The 23,813-nt window shown below is 40.6% G+C and overlaps 1 protein-coding gene across 1 annotated transcript in view; it reads right to left on the reverse strand.

Moving 5' to 3' along the window:
• Window positions 1-23,813, reverse strand: part of IFT80 (intraflagellar transport 80) — a 674,979-nt gene that overhangs the window by 101,718 nt on the left and 549,448 nt on the right. The window lies entirely within an intron of this gene.

A 23,813-nucleotide genomic window follows, 5' to 3' on the forward strand; every position in this document is an offset into this window, starting at 1 on the left:
GAAAACTGGTCCATCGTTGGGGCAAACCAGAACTGGATCTCATGGCGTCTCGCCAGAACGCCAAGCTTCCTTGTTACGGATCCAGGTCCAGGGACCCGGGAGCAACGCTGATAGTTCTGGCGAGACGACATGAGATCCAGTTCTGGTTTGCCCCCAACGATGGACCAGTTGAGCAAACACCTCTGGATGGAGTTCCCACTCTCCCGGATGAAAAGTCTGACGACTTAGAAAATCCGCCTCCCAGTTCTCTACGCCTGGGATGTGGATAGCTGACAGGTGGCAAGAGTGAGACTCTGCCCAGCGAATTATCTTTGAGACTTCTAACATCGCTAGGGAACTCCTGGTTCCCCCTTGATGGTTGATGTAAGCCACAGTCGTGATGTTGTCCGACTGAAATCTGATGAACCTCAGTGTTGCTAACTGAGGCCAAGCTAGAAGAGCATTGAATATTGCTCTTAACTCCAGAATATTTATTGGGAGGAGTTTCTCCTCCTGAGTCCACGATCCCTGAGCCTAGAAGGCTGGCATCTGTTGTTACAATCGTCCAACCTGGCCTGCGAAAGGTCATACCCTTGGACAGATGGACCCGAGAAAGCCACCAGAGAAGAGAATCTCTGGTCTCTTGATCCAGATTTAGTAGAGGGGACAAATCTGAGTAATCCCCATTCCACTGACTTAGCATGCATAATTGCAGCGGTCTGAGATGCAAGCACGCAAATGGCACTATGTCCATTGCCGCTACCATTAAGCCGATTACTTCCATGCACTGAGCCACTGACGGGCGTGGAATGGAATGAAGGACACGGCAAGCATTTAGAAGTTTTGATAACCTGGACTCCGTCAGGTAAATTTTCATCTCTACAGAATCTATAAGAGTCCCTAGGAAGGAGACTCTTGTGAGTGGCGATAGAGAACTCTTTTCCACGTTCACTTTCCACCAATGCGACCTCAGAAATGCCAGAACTATCTCTGTATGAGACTTGGCAATTTGAAAGCTTGACGCCTGTATCAGGATGTCGTCTAGATACGGAGCCACCGCTATGCCTCGCGGTCTTAGAACCACCAGAAGTGAGCCCAGAACCTTTGTAAAAATTCTCGGGGCAGTGGCCAACCCGAAGGGAAGAGCTACAAATTGGTAATGCCTGTCTAGAAAGGCAAACCTTAGGAACCGATGATGATCTTTGTGAATCGGTATGTGAAGGTAGGCATCCTTTAAGTCCACTGTGGTCGTGTACTGACCCTCTTGGATCATGGGTAGGATGGTCCGAATAGTTTCCGTTTTGAATGATGGAACTCTGAGGAATTTGTTTAAGATCTTTAGATCCAAGATTGGTCTGAAGGTTCCCTCTTTCTTGGGAACCACAAACAGATTTGAATAAAATCCCTGTCCTTGTTCCGTCCGCGGAACTGGATGGATCACTCCCATTACTAGGAGGTCTTGCACACAGCTTAGGAATGCCTCTTTCTTTATCTGGTTTGCTGATAACCTTGAAAGATGAAATCTCCCTTGTGGAGGAGAAGCTTTGAAGTCCAGAAGATATCCCTGAGATATGATCTCCAATGCCCAGGGATCCTGAACATCTCTTGCCCACGCCTGGGCGAAGAGAGAAAGTCTGCCCCCCACTAGATCCGTTTCCGGATAGGGGGCCGTTCCTTCATGCTGTCTTGAGGGCAGCAGCAGGCTTTCTGGCCTGCTTGCCCTTGTTCCAGGACTGGTTAGGTTTCCAGGCCTGTCTGGAATGAGCAACAGTTCCCTCTTGTTTTGAAGCGGAGGAAGTTGATGCTGCTCCTGCCTTGAAATTTCAAAAGGCACGAAAATTAGACTGTTTGGCCTTTGATTTGGCCCTGTCCTGAGGAAGGGTATGACTCTTGCCTCCAGTAATGTCAGCAATAATTTCCTTCAAGCCAGGCCCGAATAAGGTCTGCCCCTTGAAAGGAATGTTGAGTAATTTAGACTTTGAAGTCACGTCAGCTGACCAGGATTTAAGCCATAGCGCCCTACGCGCCTGGATGGCGAATCCGGAATTGTTAGCCGTTAGTTTAGTCAAATGAACAATGGCATCAGAAACAAATGAGTTAGCTAGCTTAAGCGTTCTAAGCTTGTCAATAATTTCATTCAATGGAGCTGTCTGGATGGCCTCTTCCAGGGCCTCAAACCAGAATGCCGCCGCAGCAGTGAAAGGCGCAATGCATGCAAGGGGCTGTAAAATAAAACCTTGTTGAATAAACATTTTCTTAAGGTAACCTTCAAATTTTTTATCCATTGGATCTGAAAAAGCACAACTGTCCTCAACCAGGATAGTGGTACGCTTTGCTAAAGTAGAAACTGCTCCCTCCACCTTAGGGACCGTCTGCCATAAGTCCCGTGTAGTGGCGTCTATTGGAAACATTTTTCTAAATATAGGAGGTGGGGAAAAGGGCACACCGGGTCTATCCCACTCCTTGCTAATAATTTCTGTAAGCCTTTTAGGTATAGGAAAAACGTCAGTACACACCGGCACCGCATAGTATCTATCCAGCCTACACAATTTCTCTGGAATTGCAACTGTGTTACAGTCATTCAGAGCAGCTAATACCTCCCCAAGCAATACACGGAGGTTCTCAAGCTTAAATTTAAAATTAGAAATCTCTGAATCAGGTTTCCCCGAGTCAGCGATGTCACCCACAGACTGAAGCTCTCCGTCCTCATGTTCTGCATACTGTGACGCAGTATCAGACATGGCTCTAACAGCATTTGCGCGCTCTGTATCTCTCCTAACCCCAGAGCTATCGCGCTTGCCTCTTAATTCAGGCAATCTAGATAATACCTCTGACAGGGTATTATTCATGATTGCAGCCATGTCCTGCAAGGTAATCGCTATGGGCGTCCCTGATGTAATTGGCGTCATATTAGCGTGCGTCCCCTGAGCGGGAGGCGAAGGGTCTGACACGTGGGGAGAGTTAGTCGGCATAACTTCCCCCTCGACAGAACCCTCTGGTGATAATTCTTTTATAGATAAAGACTGATCTTTACTGTTTAATGTGAAATCAATACATTTAGTACACATTCTCCTATGGGGCTCCACCATGGCTTTCAAACATAATGAACAAGTAGGTTCCTCTGTGTCAGACATGTTTAAACAGACTAGCAATGGGACTAGCAAGCTTGGAAAACACTTTAAAACAAGTTTACAAGCAATATAAAAAACGTTACTGCGCCTTTAAGAAACACAAATTTTCCCAAATTTTGAAATAACAGTGAAAAAATGCAGTTACACTAACGAAATTTTTACAGTGTATGTAATAAGTTAGAAGAGCATTGCACCCACTTGCAAATGGATGATTAACCCCTTAATACCAAAAACGGAATAACAAATTACAAAAACGTTTTTTAAACAGTCACAACAACTGCCACAGCTCTACTGTGGCTTTTTACCTCCCTCAATATGACTTTTGAAGCCTTTTGAGCCCTTCAGAGAAGTCCTGGATCATGCAGGAAGAAGCTGGATGTCTGTGTCTGTAATTTTTGCTGTGCAAAAAAACGCCAAAATAGGCCCCTCCCACTCATATTACAACTGTGGGAACTGTTTCTAGGCAAAATTCAAGCCAGCCATGTGGAAAAAACTAGGCCCCAATAAGTTTTATCACCAAACATATGTAAAAAACGATTAAACATGCCAGCAAACCTTTTAAAATACACTTTTATAAGAGTATGTATCTCTATTAATAAGCCTGATACCAGTCGCTATCACTGCATTTAAGGCTTTACTTACATTACTTCGGTATCAGCAGCATTTTCTAGCAAATTCCATCCCTAGAAAAATATTTTAACTGCACATACCTTATTACAGGAAAACCTGCACGCTATTCCCCCTCTGAAGTTACCTTACTCCTCAGAATATGTGAGAACAGCAAAGGATCTTAGTTACTTCTGCTAAGATCATAGAAAACGCAGGCAGATTCTTCTTCTAAATACTGCCTGAGATAAACAGTACACTCCGGTATCATTTAAAAATAACAAACTTTTGATTGAAGAAATAAACTAAGTATAAAACACCACAGTCCTCTTACGACCTCCATCTTAGTTGAGAGTTGCAAGAGAATGACTGGATATGGCAGTGAGGGGAGGAGCTATATAGCAGCTCTGCTGTGGGTGATCCTCTTGCAACTTCCTGTTGGGAAGGAGAATATCCCACAAGTAATGGATGATCCGTGGACTGGATACACTTAACAAGAGAAAAGACTATACCCCAGGTAAGACAAACTTCCTAAAACATGATTCCCATGAGGAAACTACCAGACTGCAAAGGGAAATACACATAGACCTGACTCATGGCAAATGCAAGTAACTACATATATTTAGAACTTTATATAAATACATAAAGCGCCAACCATAGCTGAGTGTGTCTTAAATAATGATACATACTTACCGAAAGACACCTATCCACATATAGCAGATACCTAAACCAGTACTGAAAACTATCAGCAGAGGTAATGGTATAAGAGTATATAGTCATCTGAAAAGGGAGGTAGGAGATGAATCCCTACGACCGATAACAGAGAACCCTTGAACAGATTTTCCGTGAGAAAAACCATAAAAAAACAATAGGCGATACTCTTTTCACATCCCTCTGAGAAACACTGTACTCTGAGAGGAATTGGGCTTCAGAATGCTTAGAAACACTTATCATAGAAGAAATCAAGCACAAACTTACTTCACCATCTCCATAGGAGGCAAAGTTTGTAAAACTGAGTTGTGGGTGTGGTGGGAAGTGTATTTATAGGCATTTTGAGGTTTGGGAAACTTTGCCCTTCCTGGTAGGATTGTATATCCCATACGTCACTAGCTCATACATCACTAGCTCATGGACTCTTGCCAGTTACATGAAAGAAACATAGCATCATAAGGCAAATACTCCCTTCACATCCCTCAGACAAACACTGTACTTTGAGAGGAACTTGGCTTCAAAATGCTTAGAAGCGCCTTTCACAGAAGAAATCAAGCACGACTTGCTTCACCATCCTCCAACGAAGGCAAAGTTTGTAAAACTAAGGTGTGAGTGAGGTGGGAGGCGTATTTATAGGCATTATGAGGTTTGGGAAACTTTGCCCCCTCCTGGTAGGAATATATATCCCATACGTCACTAGCTCATAGACTCTTGCCACTTAAATGAAATAAATGACTGTCATCTGTACTTTTAAGGGATTAATTGAATTGAATAATATGCTGTATCCCCTAAATATGTATAATCTTCTTAGAATACATTGGTGTGTAATATATATACACTTGTCAAATGTTCTGTTTTCAAGCAATCTAACTAGATTGCAAACCATAGTTTTAGAAAGGTTGGGAAGGGAGGAAATCAGCATTGAAAATTGGTCACTGCAGGTGCTAAAAGGTTAATAGATTACTAAAATGTTTTGGCGCACAAAAAGAGACTATGTCTCAATAAGGGGAGCGGTCTAATGTATGGAATCCCCGTGTTAGGAAAATAAAAGTTAAGAGTGAGACTTTGTTGTAGGTGACTACATATAGTGATATTCTATTGTGATTCTATTGTATCCATGGCCAAACCTGCTATCTCGGCAGCCGACATTAGGCCCGGCACTGCGCCCCAACAAATACAAAGACAAATAATATATTGCAGATAAAAGAAAACACTAATGTGCAGATATGGAAAAACAAATACCAATATAAAATGACAAAATATCTCCACTTTAGGCCCAATAACTAATCTTAAGAAATCCCCCCTGGTGAGTATAACAAATTGCGGTAATACGATTAAGTACATATAGAACAAATAAACTCAGAGTAGGTATGTAGACAAAGTAACAAAACATTCAGGAATATCTACCAACAGCAAGATAACCGTTCAGGGATTCTATGGGGAAAAAGTAAACAATAATAAAGTACTGGGGAGTATAAGAGTACCCTGGAGGGAACAGTACAATTACCCCACTCCAGTTTTTAGCAGAGGGCAGAAGGTTCTACATACACTGTGTGCAGAATTATTAGGCAAATGAGTATTTTGACCACATCATCCTCTTTATGCATGTTGTCTTACTCCAAGCTGTATAGGCTCGAAAGCCTACTACCAATTAAGCATATTAGGTGATGTGCATCTCTGTAATGAGAAGGGGTGTGGTCTAATGACATCAACACCCTATATCAGGTGTGCATAATTATTAGGCAACTTCCTTTCCTTTGGCAAAATGGGTCAAAAGAAGGACTTGACAGGCTCAGAAAAGTCAAAAATAGTGAGATATCTTGCAGAGGGATGCAGCACTCTTAAAATTGCAAAGCTTCTGAAGCGTGATCATCGAACAATCAAGCGTTTCATTCAAAATAGTCAACAGGGTCGCAAGAAGCGTGTGGAAAAACCAAGGCGCAAAATAACTGCCATGAACTGAGAAAAGTCAAGCGTGCAGCTGCCAAGATGCCACTTGCCACCAGTTTGGCCATATTTCAGAGCTGCAACATTACTGGAGTGCCCAAAAGCACAAGGTGTGCAATACTCAGAGACATGGCCAAGGTAAGAAAGGCTGAAAGACGACCACCACTGAACAAGACACACAAGCTGAAACGTCAAGACTGGGCCAAGAAATATCTCAAGACTGATTTTTCTAAGGTTTTATGGACTGATGAAATGAGAGTGAGTCTTGATGGGCCAGATGGATGGGCCCGTGGCTGGATTGGTAAAGGGCAGAGAGCTCCAGTCTGACTCAGACGCCAGCAAGGTGGAGGTGGAGTACTGGTTTGGGCTGGTATCATCAAAGATGAGCTTGTGGGGCCTTTTCGGGTTGAGGATGGAGTCAAGCTCAACTCCCAGTCCTACTGCCAGTTTCTGGAAGACACCTTCTTCAAGCAGTGGTACAGGAAGAAGTCTGCATCCTTCAAGAAAAACATGATTGTCATGCAGGACAATGCTCCATCACACGCGTCCAAGTACTCCACAGCGTGGCTGGCAAGAAAGGGTATAAAAGAAGAAAATCTAATGACATGGCCTCCTTGTTCACCTGATCTGAACCCCATTGAGAACCTGTGGTCCATCATCAAATGTGAGATTTACAAGGAGGGAAAACAGTACACCTCTCTGAAAGTTGTCTGGGAGGCTGTGGTTGCTGCTGCACGCAATGTTGATGGTGAACAGATGAAAACACTGACAGAATCCATGGATGGCAGGCTTTTGAGTGTCCTTGCAAAGAAAGGTGACTATATTGGTCACTGATATGTTTTTGTTTTGTTTTTGAATGTCAGAAATGTATATTTGTGAATGTTGAGATGTTATATTGGTTTCACTGGTAAAAATAAATAATTGAAATGGGTATATATTTGTTTTTTGTTAAGTTGCCTAATAATTATGCACAGTAATAGTCACCTGCACACACAGATATCCCCCTAAAATAGCTATAACTAAAAACAAACTGAAAACTACTTCCAAAACTATTCAGCTTTGATATTAATGAGTTTTTTGGGTTCATTGAGAACATGGTTGTTCTTCAATAATAAAATTAATCCTCAAAAATACAACTTGCCTAATAATTCTGCACACTTAAAATCATCAATCCGCGTAAGGAGAGCTTTGCTTGTAAATGTGTTTCTCCTTGGATTTAGGAAGAAATGTCTGCTAGTGTTCTCCTGGCTAGATGTTTCTTATCTTCCTGTTTACATATGGAGGTAGGAGTATTCAGATTGGTATCACTTACCTCAGTCCCTAGCAAAAACTAAATTTATGCTTACCTGATAAATGTATTTCTTTTTTGACACGATGAGTCCACGGATCATCTCAATTACTAATGGGATAATCACCTCCTGGTCAGCAGGAGGCGGCAAAGAGCACCACAGCAGAGCTGATAAATATCACCTCCCTTCTCTCCTAACCCAGTCATTCGACCAAAGTCAAGGAGAGAAAGGAAGTAATAAGGTGCAGAGGTGTCTGAAGTTTACAAACCCAAAAACCTGTCTCTAATAATAACAGGGCGGGCCGTGGACTCGTTGTGTCAAAAAAGAAATAAATTTATCAGGTAAGCATAAATTTTAGAGGATAGAGAAAACAAGAGGGGCGCCTCATGTGCATATAAGTATGCTATATAAAAGACAAAATGATAGTAAGCCAAATGGGTACTCACAATCAACTTAAGTACACTTATGTACTAGTAGGTGCAGGCTGGAAACTAAGGTGTCCCAGCTGACCCTTAGCAAAGTGGCAAGGTAATCCTAAACAGGTGAAATGAATCTGGCTGCTCTCCTCCTCATAGATGAATCCAGAGCTGTATAGAAATTAAGGAACAAGATGTTTATATATTTAGATATACTGATGCACACATGAGGCGTCCCTCTTGCTCCTTAATTTCTAAGCATAAATTTTGATTTCTTTTTTATGACACGATGAGTCCACGGATCATCTCAATTACTAATGGGATCCAATACCAAAGCTAGAGTACACAGATGATACGGGAGGGACAAGACAGGGAACCTAAACGGAAGGCACCACTGCTTGAAGAACCTTTCTCCCAAAGGCGGCCTCAGCTGAGGCAAAAGTATTAAACTTGTAAAACTTAGAAAAAGTGTGAAGAGAGGACCAAGTAGCAGCCTTGCAAATCTGTTCCACAGAAGCTTCATTTTTGAATGCCCAAGAGGAAGCAACAGCCCTCGTGGAATGAGCCGTAACTCTCTCTGGAGGTTGCTGTCCAGCAGTCTCATATGCAAATCGGATGATATTCTTCAGCCAAAAAGAAAGGGAAGTAGCCATAGCTTTCTGACCCCTGTGTTTCCCTGAGAAAACCACAAACAAAGAGGAAGACTGACGAAAATCCTTAGTCGCCTGTAGGTAATACTTTAAAGCATGAACCACGTCCAAATTATGTAAAAGCCGTTCCTTCTGAGAAGAAGGATTAGGATACAAGGAAGGAACAACAATCTCCTGGTTAATGTTCCTATCAGAAACAACCTTAGGAAGAAATCCTAACTTACTACGCAAAACAACCTTATCCAAATGAAAGATAAGATAAGGAGATTCACACTGCAATGCAGAGAGTTCCGAGACTCTACAAGCAGAGGAAATAGCAACAAGAAATAAAACTTTCCACAATAACAACTTAACATCTAAAGAATGCATAGGCTCAAATGGAGGCCGTTGGAGAACATTAAGAACTAGATTCAGACTCCAAGGAGGAGTAACTGGTTTGAACACAGGCCTAATTCTAACTAAGGCCTGACAAAAAGAATGTCTGGAACATCTGCCAGACGTTTATGCAACAAAATAGATAAAGCAGAGATTTGACACTTCAAAGAACTTGTCAATAATCCTTTTTCCAATCCTTCTTTGAGAAAAGACAAAATCCTAGGAATCCTAACTCTACTCCATGAGTAACCTTTGGATTCACACCAATATAGATATTTACGCCATATCTTATAATAAATCCTTCTGGTCACAGGCTTATGAGCTTGGATCATGGTCTCAATGACTGATTCAGAAAACCCCCGCTTAAACAGAATTAAGCGTTCAATCTCCAAGCAGTCAGCTTCAGAGAAACTAGATTTGGATGAAGGAAGGGTCCTTGAATTAGAAGATCCTTCCTCAACGGAAGACTCCAAGGTGGCTGAGATGACAATAGATCTGCATACCAAATCCTGCGAAGCCAGGCCGGTGCAATGAGTATCACCTATGCCCTCTCCTGCTTGATTCAAGCAATCACCTGAGGAAGAACCGCAAATGGAGGGAAAAGGTATGCTAGACTGAAGGTTCAAGGAACCGCCAAGCCATCTATTAAATCCGCCTGGGGATCCCTGGACCTCAATCCGTATCTCGGGAGCTTGGAATTCTGACGCAATGCCATAAGATCTAATTCCGGTTGACCCCACTTGCAGATCAGGCTGGCAAACACTTCCGGATGGAGTTCCCACTCCCCTGGATGAAAGGTCTGCCTGCTCAGGAAGTCCGCCTCCCAGTTGTTCACCCCTGGGATGTGGATCGCCGACAGACAACAAGAGTGAGTCTCCGCCCACTCTATTATCTTGGAAACCTCTCTCATCGCTAAGGAACTCCTTGTTCCTCCCTGATGATTGATGTAAGCTACTGACGTTATGTTGTCCGACTTGATCCTGATAAACCGGACCGAAGCTAACTGAGGCCAGGTCAGAAGAGCATTGTAGATCGCTCTCAGCTCCAGAATGTTTTTTTTATTTATTTTTTTTTATTTTTTTTTTATTGAGAGACATGGAATAAGTGCAATATACAGTTATACAATTAATTCCCCCATAAAGATTTATAAAACCTTAATGTGATTCGCAGATCACAGGGGCAACGTAAGAGAAAGTACATGACATATAGATACACAAATTACATCTGCGAGAGCACATCAATACCAAATGTCCAGAGGCCTGAATCCATAAAGATAGATTCTGTCTACGATTTCACCATTAGGAATAGATATAGTAAATCGCTTCTAGGCCATGGGGAAAGAATCATTATGTCTCAATTTTATAACATAAAATAACAAACAAACAAAACAAAACAAACAGAACAACAACTCAAAGTGCAACTCTCATATATGCTAATGGCGGTTTTGCAGAGATGGGCTGTGTTAAAATATGTTGCTGTCAAAGGATAAGATATTATCCCACGTATGAGGTATATAGACAGTGAGGAGAAGCGGGATCTCTGAGCATCATCAGTTTATATGTGTGGGATGAACACGTGAGGGTATCAGCCGAATGAGAAGACTCAAATGGAGAGTCAGATCTGCAATAGTGTAAACCCACCAAGACAGCAGGATGTGGGATATTCCGATATGATCCATACACGTCACCCATTACTAAGTAAGTCTAGTTGAATGACCCAAAACTAACTAACAGTAAGGATAAACAGAGGCAAAACAAATAATACTTATTTCCCTGTATCCCATAGAGTACCACCATGCACAGAATCTGTCAGTGTATGCTAAGTTGTCTAGATGTGTCTAAAAAAAGGCAATATTGGCGACATTCACACTGGCAGCTTAAATGTATGTTTGTTATAAAATATGTGTGAAGCCAAAAGACCATAGAAGTAAATTGCGACTGTCGTGTGTGGAGTACGCTGCAAGTGGTTAACAGTGCGTGCGGAGGGCCACAATACTGGGGATACGGCACATGAGACAGCCATAGTAAAAATTTAACAGGGTAACAGAGTTTATGAGGACTTAGCAACTGTTTTCTGTTGCATGACATATAGATATTGAATGTTTAATCTGCGGGGATACTTATGGGCTGGCTAATTCTGCCCATAGTGAGTATTGCGTCATAGTTTGTTAATTAGGGAACCAAAAATGAAATAGTACAACTATAATAAACCACATGTACAACAGCAACACACATCATAAGTACAGAGGGTAATTGCAAGGTTTCAGTCTGACGTGTATACAGGAATAAAGGACATTTCACAGCATATGACAAGGCTCTGCATGTGAGGGAGCAGCAGGCAGAGAGTTACTGAAAATGTGTAGCTGCAGAGATGTAGCTATAAGGAGCACCAATCTATTATATTATATAGCATATAAATGTGAAAGAACAACACATAGGAATACAATAACGGTAAGTTACTATTATTAACAACATAAACACTATCTAACCCATCATGCATGAAAGTACAGGTAGGTAAGAACAGGACTACACATACCACTCAGCCAACCCCTATGCGGGTTCTACACAAGCGGAATTCAAGAAAGCTTGGCATTTTTATTAACAAAGATGTGTGATGCGCAAGCCTAACTGAGTACATCAATTCGTGCAGAGGTAAATACTTCGAGTGCAGTCTCAGAAGCAGTGGAATAAAGTCCAAAGCCGATGGCACACCCAGGTTTCGCCAAAAGCTTTTCAGGGAAAACAAGCAAGGATCCGTGAGCTGGAGGAGTTCTAAGCACAGCACTGTGCTTTGGCCGACTTCCATAGACCCAGTGACGCTGTCAAGACGAACAGCTCTGTGAGTAGTAGACAGATTGTTACCGATAGTGCAGTCCCCAGTGTACTCTTGGAGAGCTGAAAACTGCCTTTGCCCCGTGTTTCTCGAGTCCGGGTTAATCTGTACAGGAGACGGATCTCCCTTCCTTCCCACGAAGCAATCCAGAATCTTTACTCTGTTACCCACGGGGACACCCTTAAAAGTTTCTCCCATTGGCAGGGTGTAATACTGTGCAGTATCGAATCTCAGCCCGTTGTACTGCCTATAATCCTGGGGGGCATTCTTTGAGTTAGCTGTGGTAAGGTTGTCAGCCTGGGGAGTTTCAGAAGAAACTATCTCAGCGTTGCTAATGCATAGAGGATCTCAATGTTTACAGCTGATATTTGTCACAGAATCGGCTTCGTTTAGCACGGGAGTCTTTTGTGCCAGCTTCACAACTGCTGAGCTAGATACTGGTCCCTTATCGGTCTGAATGTCTTGCAGTATGCTTTCCAGTGATGATAGTAGATTATCAAATAAGGGTAAGAAAAGCATAGAAATGTCGTTAGTAAGATGCGCCATCTTGCCTTTCTGATGCGTTGTAGAGTAGCTGCGTCCTGATCCACAAAAGTTCCTGGGCGCCTAAACTGCCAAAGGAGAAATGGATGGCAAAAGATTTAGCCACGGTTATGCTAAAAATTTGAGATTTAGCTTGGAGCTCTAAAAAGCAGTGGCCATCTTAGCACGCCGCCAACCGGAAGTCCAGCTCCAGAATGTTTATAGGAAGAACAGACTCTGACCGAGTCCAAACGCCCTGAGTCTTTAGAAAGCCCCAGACTGCTCCCCACCCCAGAAGGCTGGCGTCTGTTGTCACAATCGCCCAAGATGGACTGCGAAAGCAGGTTCCCTGGGAGAGATGATCCAGAGACAACCACCATTGAAGAGAGTCCCTTGTATCCTGCTCCAGAAGTATTTGAGGAGACAAATTGGTATAATCTCCGTTCCATTGCTTGAGCATGCTTAACTGCAGAGGTCTGAGATGAAACGGAGCAAAAGGAATGATGTCCATTGCCACCACCATCAGTCCGACTACTTTCATGCACTGAGCCACTGTATCTGTGGACTGAAGGACTCGGCAAGTATCTATAATCTTTGATTTCCTGACTTCTGTCAGAAAGATCTTCATTTACAGAGAATCTGTTATGGTTCCCAGGAAAGTTACCCTTGTACTTGGGACAAGAGAGCTCTTTTGTAAATTTACCTTCCACCCGTGAGAGTGAAGGAAAGACAATACCGTGCTTGTGTGGGATTCCGCTAGATGAAAGGACTGTGCCTGGACTAGAATGTCATCCAGATAGGGTGCCACAGCAATACCTCAAGAACGAAGAACTGCTAACAGAGATCCCAGAACCTTTGTGAACACCCTGGGAGCAGTGGCAAGACCAAAAGGTAGAGCCACAAACTGAAAGTCCAGAAATGCGAATCTTAGGAACTTGTTATGGTTCTTGTGAATGGGAACATGCAAGTACGCGTCCTTTAAGTCCACTGTTGTCATAAATTGACCCTCCTTGCTCAAAGGAAGAATGGAACGTATAGTCTCTATCTTGAAGGACGGTACCCTGAGGAACTTGTTTAGATTCGAGGTCTAAAATGGGACTGAAGGTTCCCTCCTTTTTTGGACCCACAGATAGGTTGGAGTAAAAACCCTGACCCTGTTCCCGTAACGGAACGGGAGCAATCACTCCCAGATCGGAGAGGTCTCTTACACAATGTAAGAACGCCTCTCTTTTTGTCTGGTCTGCAGACAATCTTGAAAGTAGGAACCTTCCCCTGGGAGGAAAACTTTTGAAATCCAACTGGTATCCCGTGGACACAATTTCTAATGCCCAGGGATCCTGAACATCCCGAATCCAGGCTTGAACAAAAAAGGAAAGTCTGCCCCCTACCAGATCCGGTCCCGGATTGGGAGCATGACCTTCATGCTGACTTGGATTCAACGGCAGGCTTCTTAGCCTGTTTTCCCTTATTCCAAGGCTGGCTAGCTCTGCACGCCGGCTTGGGTTGATCCTGTTTAACAATGGAAGATGATGAACTTCCCCTGAAATTACGAAAGGAACGAAAATTACTCTGGCGTCCCTTCGTCTCATTTCTCTTATCCTGAGGGAGAAAATGACCTTTACCTCCAGTGATGTCAGAAATAATTTCCAATAGACCAGGGCCAAATAAGGTCTTTCCCTTATATGGAATAGCTAAAAGCTTGGACTTAGAGGAGACGTCCGCAGACCAAGGCATCAGCCATAAGACTCTGTGGGCCAAAATAGAAAAACCTGATATCTTAGCTCCCAGCTTGATAATTTGAAGGGAAATGTCCATGATAAAGTAATTAGCTAACTTGAGAGCCTGTATCCTATCCTAAATCTCATCCAAGGATGTCTCCGTTCTGATAGCATCAGACAAGGCATCAAACCAATATGCAGCCGCACTGGTGACGGTAGCAATGCAAACGGCAGGTTGCCATTGTAAACCCTGGTGTAAGTACATCTTCTTGAGTAGGCCCTCTAATTTCTTGTCCATAGGATCTTTGAAAGCACAACTATCCTCTATGGGGATAGTAGTTCTCTTGGCTAAAGTGGAAATAGCCCCTTCCACCTTAGGTACTGTTTGCCAAATTTGCTTGATAGAGTCGGCTAAGGGAAACATCTTCTTGAAAATAAGAGATGGAGAAAAAGGAATACCCGGTTTCTCCCACTCCTTAGCAATAATCTCAGAAGCTCGGTCAAGAACCGGAAAAACATCAGTCGAGGAAGGAACCTCGAAATATCTGTTCAACTTACTGGATTTTTTAGGGACAACCACAACAGTGGAGTCGCTATCATCTAAAGTAGCTAATACCTCCTTAAGCAATGAACGGAGGTGTTCCAGCTTGGATCTAAAAGATACCACCTCAGTATCAGCGAGAGGGAGCACCCCCTCAGAATCTGAAATTTCTCTGTCAGATGCTACCACAGCTTCTTCCACCTTAGGCATCTGAGAGGAAGACTCCGAAACCACAATTGCATCAGAAACCTCGCTAACTGAATGACTTGTCTGCCTCTTACGTTTACCCTGCAACATGGAAAAAACATAATTTATGTAAGAACTTACCTGATAAATTCATTTCTTTCATATTAGCAAGAGTCCATGAGCTAGTGACGTATGGGATATACATTCCTACCAGGAGGGGCAAAGTTTCCCAAACCTCAAAATGCCTATAAACACACCCCTCACCACACCCACAAATCAGTTTAACGAATAGCCAAGAAGTGGGGTGATAAGAAAAAAAGTGTGAAAGCATAAAAATAAGGAATTGGAATAATTGTGCTTTATACAAAAAAATCATACCCACCACAAAAAAAGGGTGGGCCTCATGGACTCTTGCTAATATGAAAGAAATGAATTTATCAGGTAGGTTCTTACATAAATTATGTTTTCTTTCATGTAATTAGCAAGAGTCCATGAGCTAGTGACGTATGGGATAATTAATACCCAAGATGTGGAACTTCCACGCAAGAGTCACTAGAGAGGGAGGGATAAAATAAAGACAGCCAATTCCGCTGAAAAAATAATCCACACCCCAAAATAAGTTTTAATCTTATAATGAAAAAAACTGAAATTATAAGCAGAAGAATCAAACTGAAACAGCTGCCTGAAGTACTTTTCTACCAAAAACTGCTTCAGAAGAAGAAAATACATCAAAATGGTAGAATTTAGTAAAAGTATGCAAAGAAGACCAAGTTGCTGCTTTGCGAATCTGATCAACCGAAGCTTCATTCCTAAACGCCCAGGAAGTAGAAACTGACCTAGTAGAATGAGCTGTAATCCTTTGAGGCGGAGTTTTATCCGACTCGACATAAGCATGATGAATCAAAGACTTTAACCAAGACGCCAAAGAATTGGCGGAGGCCTTCTGACCTTTTCTGGACCCAGAAAAGATAACAAATAGACTAGAAGTCTTTCTAAAATCTTTAGTAGCTTCAACATAATATTTCAAAGCTCTAACAACATCCAAAGAATGTAAAGATATCTCCTTTGAATTCTTAGGATTAGGACACAATGAAGGAACAACAATTTCTCTACTAATGTTGTTAGAATTCACAACTTTAGGTAAAAATTTAAATGAAGTCTGCAACACCGCCTTATCCGGTTGAAAAATCAGAAAAGGAGATTCACAAGAAAGAGCAGATAACTCTGAAACTCTTCTAGCAGAAGAGATGGCCAAAAGGAACAACACTTTCCAAGAAAGTAATTTAAAATCCAAAGAATGCATAGGTTCAAACGGAGGAGCTTGTAAAGCCCCCAGAACCAAATTCAAACTCCAAGGAGGAGAGATTGACTTAATGACAGGTTTTATATGAACCAAAGCCTGTACAAAACAGTGAATATCAGGAAGATTAGCAATCTTTCTGTGAAACAGCACAGAAAGAGCAGAAATTTGTCCTTTCAAAGAACTTGCAGACAAACCTTTATCCAGACCATCCTGAAGAAATTGTAAAATTCTAGGAATTCTAAAAGAATGCCAGGAAAATTGATGAGAAGAGCACCAAGAAATGTAAGTCTTCCAGACTCGATAATATATCTTCCTAGACACAGATTTTCGAGCCTGTAACATAGTATTAATTACGGAGTCAGAGAAACCTCTATGACTGAGAATCATGCATTCAATTGTAATGATTTGAGATCCTGATGGAAAAAAAGGACCTTGCGATAGAAGGTCTGGTCTTAATGGAAGAGTCCAAGGTTGGCAAGTAGCCATCCGGACAAGATCCGCATACCAAAACCTGTGAGGACATGCTGGAGCCACCAGCAGAACAAACAAACGCTCTTTTAGAATCTTGGAGATCACTCTTGGAAGAAGAACTAGGGGCGGAAAGATATAGGCAGGATGATACTTCCAAGGAAGTGACAATGCATCCACTGCCTCCGCCTGAGGATCCCTGGAGCTGGACAGATACCTGGGAAGTTTCTTGTTTAGATGAGAGGCCATCAGATCTATTTCTGGAAGTCCCCAGATTTGAACAATCTGAAGAAATACCTCTGGGTGAAGAGACCATTCGCCCGGGATGTAACGTCTGGCGACTGAGATAATCCGCTTCCCAATTGTCTATACCTGGGATGTGAACCGCAGAAATTAGACAGGAGCTGGATTCCGCCCAAGCAAGTATCTGAGATACTTCTTTCATAGCCAGAGGACTGTGAGTTCCAAAATGTTGATTGGTAATCTCGCCTCCTGAGATTCCCAAACCCCTTGCGCTGTCATAGACCCCCATACAGCTCCCCAACCTGTCAGACTTGCATCTGTTGAGATCACAGTCCAGGTTGGAAGAACAAAAGAAGCCCCTTAAACTAAACGATGGTGATCTGTCCACCACGTCAGAGAGTGTCGTACAATCGGATTTAAAGATATTAACTGTGATATCTTTGCATCACTGCACCACTGGTTCAGCATGCAAAACTGAAGAGGTTGCATGTGAAAACGAGCAAAGGGGATCGCGTCCGATGCAGCAGTCATAAGACCTAGAATTTCCATGCATAAGGCTACCGAAGGGAATGATTGAGACTGAAGGTTTCGACAAGCTGAAACCAATTTCAGACGTCTCTTGTCCGTCAGAGACAAAGTCATGGACACTGAATCTATTTGGAAACCTAAAAAGGTTACCCTTGTCTGAGGAATCAATGAACTCTTTGGTAAATTGATCCTCCAACCATGTTCTTGAAGAAATGACACAAGTCAATTCATATGAAATTCTGCTAAATGTGAAGACTGAGCAAGTACCAAGATATCGTCCAAATAAGGAAATACCACAATACCCTGTTCTCTGATTACAGATAGAAGGGCACCGAGAACCTTTGAAAAAATCCTTGGAGCTGTTGCTAGGCCGAACGGCAGAGCCACAAACTGGTAATGCTTGTCTAGAAAAGAGAATCTCAGAAACTGATAGAGATCTGGATGAATCGGAATATGCAGATATGCATCCTGTAAATCTATTGTGGACATATAATGCCCTTGCTGAACAAAAGGCAGAATAGTCCTTATAGTTACCATTTTGAATGTTGGTATCCTTACATAACGATTCAATATTTTTAGATCCAAAACTGGTCTGAAGGAATTCTCCTTCTTTGGTACAATGAATAGATTGGAGTAAAACCCCAGACCCTGTTCCAGAACTGGAACTGGCACAATTACTGGCACAATTACTCCAGCCAACTCTAGATCTGAAACACATTTCAGAAATGCTTGAGCCTTCACTGGGTTTATTGGAATGCGAGAAAGAAAAAATTTTCTTGCAGGAGGCCTTACCTTGAAACCTATTCTGTACCCTTGTGAAACAATGTTTTGAATACAAAGACTGTGAATCGAATTGATCCAAATGTCTTTGAAAAATCGTAATCTGTCCCCTACCAGCTGTGCTGGAATGAGGGCCGCACCTTCATGTGGACTTGGGAGCTGGCTTTTGCTTTCTGAAAGGCTTGGATTTATTCCAGACTGGAGATGGTTTCCAAACAGAAACTGTTCCTTTAGGGGAAGGATCAGGCTTCTGTTCCTTATTCTGACGAAAGGAACGAAAACGATTAGCAGCCCTATATTTACCTTTAGATTTTTTATCCTGAGGTAAAAAAGTTCCTTTCCCCCCAGTAACAGTTGAAATAATAGAATCCAACTGGGAACCAAACAGTTTATTACCTTGGAAAGAAAGGGAAAGCAAAGTTGACTTAGAAGACATATCTGCATTCCAAGTTTTAAGCCATAAAGCTCTTCTAGCTAAAATAGCTAAAGACATATACCTGACATCAACTCTAATGATATCAAAGATGGCATCACAAATAAGGTTATTAGCATGTTAAAGAAGTTTAACAATGCTATGAGTATTATGATCTGACACTTGTTGTGCCAAAGCCTCCAACCAAAATGTGGAAGCTGCCGCAACATCAGCCAAAGAAATAGCAGAAGAGAATTTTTGAAAACCGAGCACCCCAGCATAGCACACTACTATCATCTTCCAAAAATCCATAAGGATAAAAATAACCCCCCTGGACGTCCTATCATAGCAGGGATTGGCAATTTGACTTACAATTTATCTTTTTATATTGACAAATTTTTACAAAAATTTGTTACCACACTTCCCTCGTACATTAGAGACAGCACTCATCTTTTACAATTATTACATAATCTTACTCTCACTAATGATAAAAAACTTTGGATTACATGTGATGTGAGTTCACTTTATTCAAATATCACTCACGATTTAGGATTACTGGCAGTATCTCATTTTTTAGAACAGGATCCCTTTTTACCTGAGGACCAAAGAATATTCATTTTGGAATGTATTAAATACATTTTACAACATAATTATTTTTTATATCTGGATCGATATTATTTACAGACAAAGGGAACGGCCATGGGTACCAGGTTCGCCCCAAGTTTCGCGAATCTCTTCATGGGTTTTTTTGAGGAGATCCATATACATCAAGCGAACCTTGGGGAGAGCCTGGTATTCTATGGCCGTTACATAGACGATCTCATTCTTATTTGGAGTGGTAGTTTAGAAGCAGCAGAAACTTTTATAACACAACTTAACGACAATAACATGGGGATCACGTTCACAGCTAACATCCAACCAGATTCAATAGAATATTTAGATTTGATACTTAGTTGGGGTCCTAATTGGTCTATCACATCAAAAACATTTTTTAAAGATGTTGACAGTAACAGCTATTTAGAATACCACAGCAACCATCACAGAAGTTGGATTAACAACGTACCGTATAGTCAGTTTAGACGCATTAGGAGAAATTGTTTGGATTATAACATCTTCCTTGAGCAAAGTCAGATTATTTATAATAGATTTATAGAAAGGAATTACCCAGTCCATATTTTAGATAACGCACTAACAAGAACGAAAAGATTAAACAGAAAGGAAATTTTATCCGTTAACAAGAAAAACAAAAGAACAATTAAGAGTTCAACTAACCAAGAGGAGACTATGTTCATTACACAATACAACAACAGTTTTCAAAAAATTAATCAGATAATACTTAAACATTGGCACGTCATTCAAAGGGATCCGGTTTTAAAAAACATTGTACAAGACAGACCCAAGATAGTTTATAGGAGGGCACCCACCTTGAGAAGTAAACTAGCACCAAGTAAAATAGTCAAACATGTACAACACAGATCCAATAACAACACACAAACCAAAAATGGCATATTTGGTCTACAAGGAACATACAAATGTGGAAAAACCAGTTGTAACTCTTGTCAATACATCAAACATGGCAGTAAATCTTTCAGGTCCCACACCACTGGTGACACTTATCCGATTCAGGGCTTTTACAACTGTAATTCTTCCTTTGTAGTTTACCTATTGGAGTGTATATGCGGCCTACAATATGTAGGCCGCACCTGTAGAAAAGTCAAAACAAGGTGGGGTGAACACCTACGTAATTGTAAAAACTGTAAGAAAACAAAAGTAAAACATAGTGTGCCAAATCACTGCCTAAACAAACATCAAGGCAATCCATATACTTTCAAATACACACCCATAGATTTTATCCCCAGGTCTGTTGATTATAATAGAACAAACAAACTCAGACAACGAGAGACTTTTTGGATTTTTAAGTTAAAAACACTTTTTCCTGATGGCTTAAATGCAAACTTAGATTTAGCAGCATTCAACTAATAACTGAACTTAGGAATTTGTTTGCTTGAACACGCACACAGTACACTGAATCAATCCTAACAACGTTTATATACGGGTCCTCTTGAATACATCAATACGATATCAACATCTACAATCAGTCCATATACCCAGTATCTATAATATGAAATTGATTTCACAGATTCATAAACTAACTCTTATTTTTTTATAAATATCAATAATACATTTCAAAAAAACAACACAAGTAAAACATTAATAATATTATCATTTTACTAATAACAATCCTATTGGGCATTATCACTGTATGATCAATTACGGCTTTATAGCCATATCGGAAACACTACAATTTTATAATTTTGTAAATACCAATGTAAATTTAATTTTCTTAATAAAAGTATGAAACACAAGAGTTTTTCATCCGCTGACTTTGATCATAAAAGTTTTGACACCATAGTATTAAATTCAACCAAATAACAAAACAAACAGAAGAAGGAATGGTCTATGATATAACCATTCACTAAAGATGTGTTTCATTATATATATACATTAAAATAAAATAAAAGTATGAGTTTGTTTATGAAACACTAGTTATTTTATGAACATGGTTGTTCATTCTATGGCAGTTGCATTCAAAAAACCTCTGTGTATTATCATCCACAGTTGGGGGTCACACTACATTCGATTTATTAATTTTATTACACTATAAGATTGAGTGTAGCATACAAAATCGAATGATGAATTAATAGTACACGATCTATATATTACAATATTGGTAATCACCTTTTTTTATATACCATTCACAAAATCAATTTTAGCTGGGTATACAGTTCACTCACACATACACACACATACATCACTGTATTTGTTTGTTTAGAATAACATTTTTAATTCAGATATAACACACATCACACTTTTTATACACACTCACACATACTTCAGTTCTTTTTATGTTATGCCTTTATTATTACTGTGTCAGAATAAGACTAAAACAAAACACTCCTGAAGTGATTAAACATGAGTCATTCAGTCAGTGGTGGTTTGACAATTCTAAATTTTAATTTAACTTATGTTTGATAACCCGGTTAAAATAAAACCATATACTATCTATTTTGCATTTAGATATGCGAATTACACACATTTTTTTTGTAAATGTTTATTGATGCTGACTTCAACATTTCAAGGTTAATTGCAGCAAATTGTGATGAGACTCTTTAAATTATCCCAACCTGTTAAAAACAGTTTTACCTTTTATTTATTTTTCATTTAGATATGCGAATCACACATTATATTGCAAAATGTTCATGTAGGTTTATTCCAACACATTAGCGAGAATTGTAGCAGATCGTTATAGGACGCTTTAAACTGATGTAGAAATTGTTTTATTTTCAAACATTTATACTTATGGGATTTTTAGGGATTTTTAGGATTTATAATGTAAGGGTTAATGATTTTTACAGGTGACTTAGCCTAATTAGCACAAATGGGATACAGAGTATCTATTTTTCAGCCCATTGGTGATTGCTGAAAACCATGACAACTTCCGTTTTTAATTGTATATAAGATAGTTATTTTAAGAAATTTGTATCCATTGTTTGTATGCCTGATGAAAAGACCGGTGCAGGTCTAGAAACGCGTAGCAGTTTGTATGGAATAAAATTCATTTATTTTATATACGGAAGTTGTCCTTTGTTCTCTTATGAGCCTTCCTGGTTAAGGTGTCAAAGTGTTCGATCCACTGCAGTGCTTCCTCCCTGACAAAGGTTCGAAATTGTCTGATCCATCACAGTGTCTGACTCGCTAGCTGCAGCCGGACAAACGCACATCAATCAAGTGAACGCTGAGTACCAGCTGTGTATAACCTGCCGGAGGCCACCCAGTGTGCTAACCACTGAAAGTGTTAGCCCGCCTGTCAGCACCGGTTACAATACGGTGCATCGTTCTCCGGTAAGCGACGATAATAATTACCCTGTTGAACTTTGATCCAACAATATCACCCTATGTGGCGCCCTCTCTTTTATTCCTAATTACAGATATCTCCTTTCCGAAGACCAGAGGAGCATTTGCCGCCAGTATCTTTGAGTGCTAGACTCAGCACTACCAACTCACATGAACTTTATGGTTTGTTTTTATACCAATACCACGTATTAACTTTTCACAGCGCACCCCGCACACGGTTCCCTTAGGGGTTCCCTTCTCATCAAAGAAATAGCAGGCCTAAGAAGATTACCTGAACATAAATAAGCTTTCCTTAGAAAAGAATCAATTTTCCTATCTAAAGGATCCTTAAAGGAAGTACTATCTGCCATAGGAATAGTAGTACGTTTAGCGAGAGTAAAGATGGCCCCATCAACTTTAGGGATTTTGTCCCAAAACTCTAATCTGTCACAGGATACAATTTCTTAAACCTTTTAGAAGGAGTAAATGAATTACCCAGATTATTCCATTCCCTAGAAATTACTTCAGAAATAGCATCAGGGACATGAAAAACTTCCGGAATAACTCTAGGAGGTTTAAAAACTGAATTTAAATGCTTAGTAGATTTAGTATCAACAGGACTAGATTCCTCCATCTCTAATGCGATTAAAACTTCTTTAAGTAAAGAACGAATAAATTCCATTTGAAATAAATATGAAGATTTATCAGTGTCAATATCTGAGACAGAATCCTCTGAACCAGAAAAATCATCATCAGAAACCGACAAATCAGAATGATGATGTTCATTTAAAAATTCATCTGAAAAATGTGAAGTTTTAAAAGACCTTTTACGTTTACTGGAAGGAGGAATAACAGACATAGCCTTCCTAATAGATTTAGAAACAAAATCTCTTATATTAACAGGAACATCCTGAGTATTAGATGTTGATGGAACAGCAACAGGTAATGGAATATTACTAATGGAAATACTATCTGCATTAGCAAGCTTATCATGACATTCATCACAAATTACAGCTGGAGGGACAGTTACCACAAGTTTACAGCAGATACACTTAACTTTGGTAGAACCAGCATCAGGCAGTGTTTTTCCAGAAGTAGCTTCTGATCCAGGGTCAATCTGAGACATATTGCAATATGTAAGAGAAAAAACAACATATAAAGCAAAATCTATCAAATTCCTTAAAAGGCAGTTTCAGGAATGGGAAAAAATGCCAATGAACAAGCCTCTAACAACCAGAAGCAAATGAAAAATGAGACTTAAATAATGTGAGAAAAAAGGTGG

This window comes from Bombina bombina, chromosome 4, assembly GCF_027579735.1.
Source record: "Bombina bombina isolate aBomBom1 chromosome 4, aBomBom1.pri, whole genome shotgun sequence".
Classification (NCBI taxonomy): domain Eukaryota; kingdom Metazoa; phylum Chordata; class Amphibia; order Anura; family Bombinatoridae; genus Bombina; species Bombina bombina.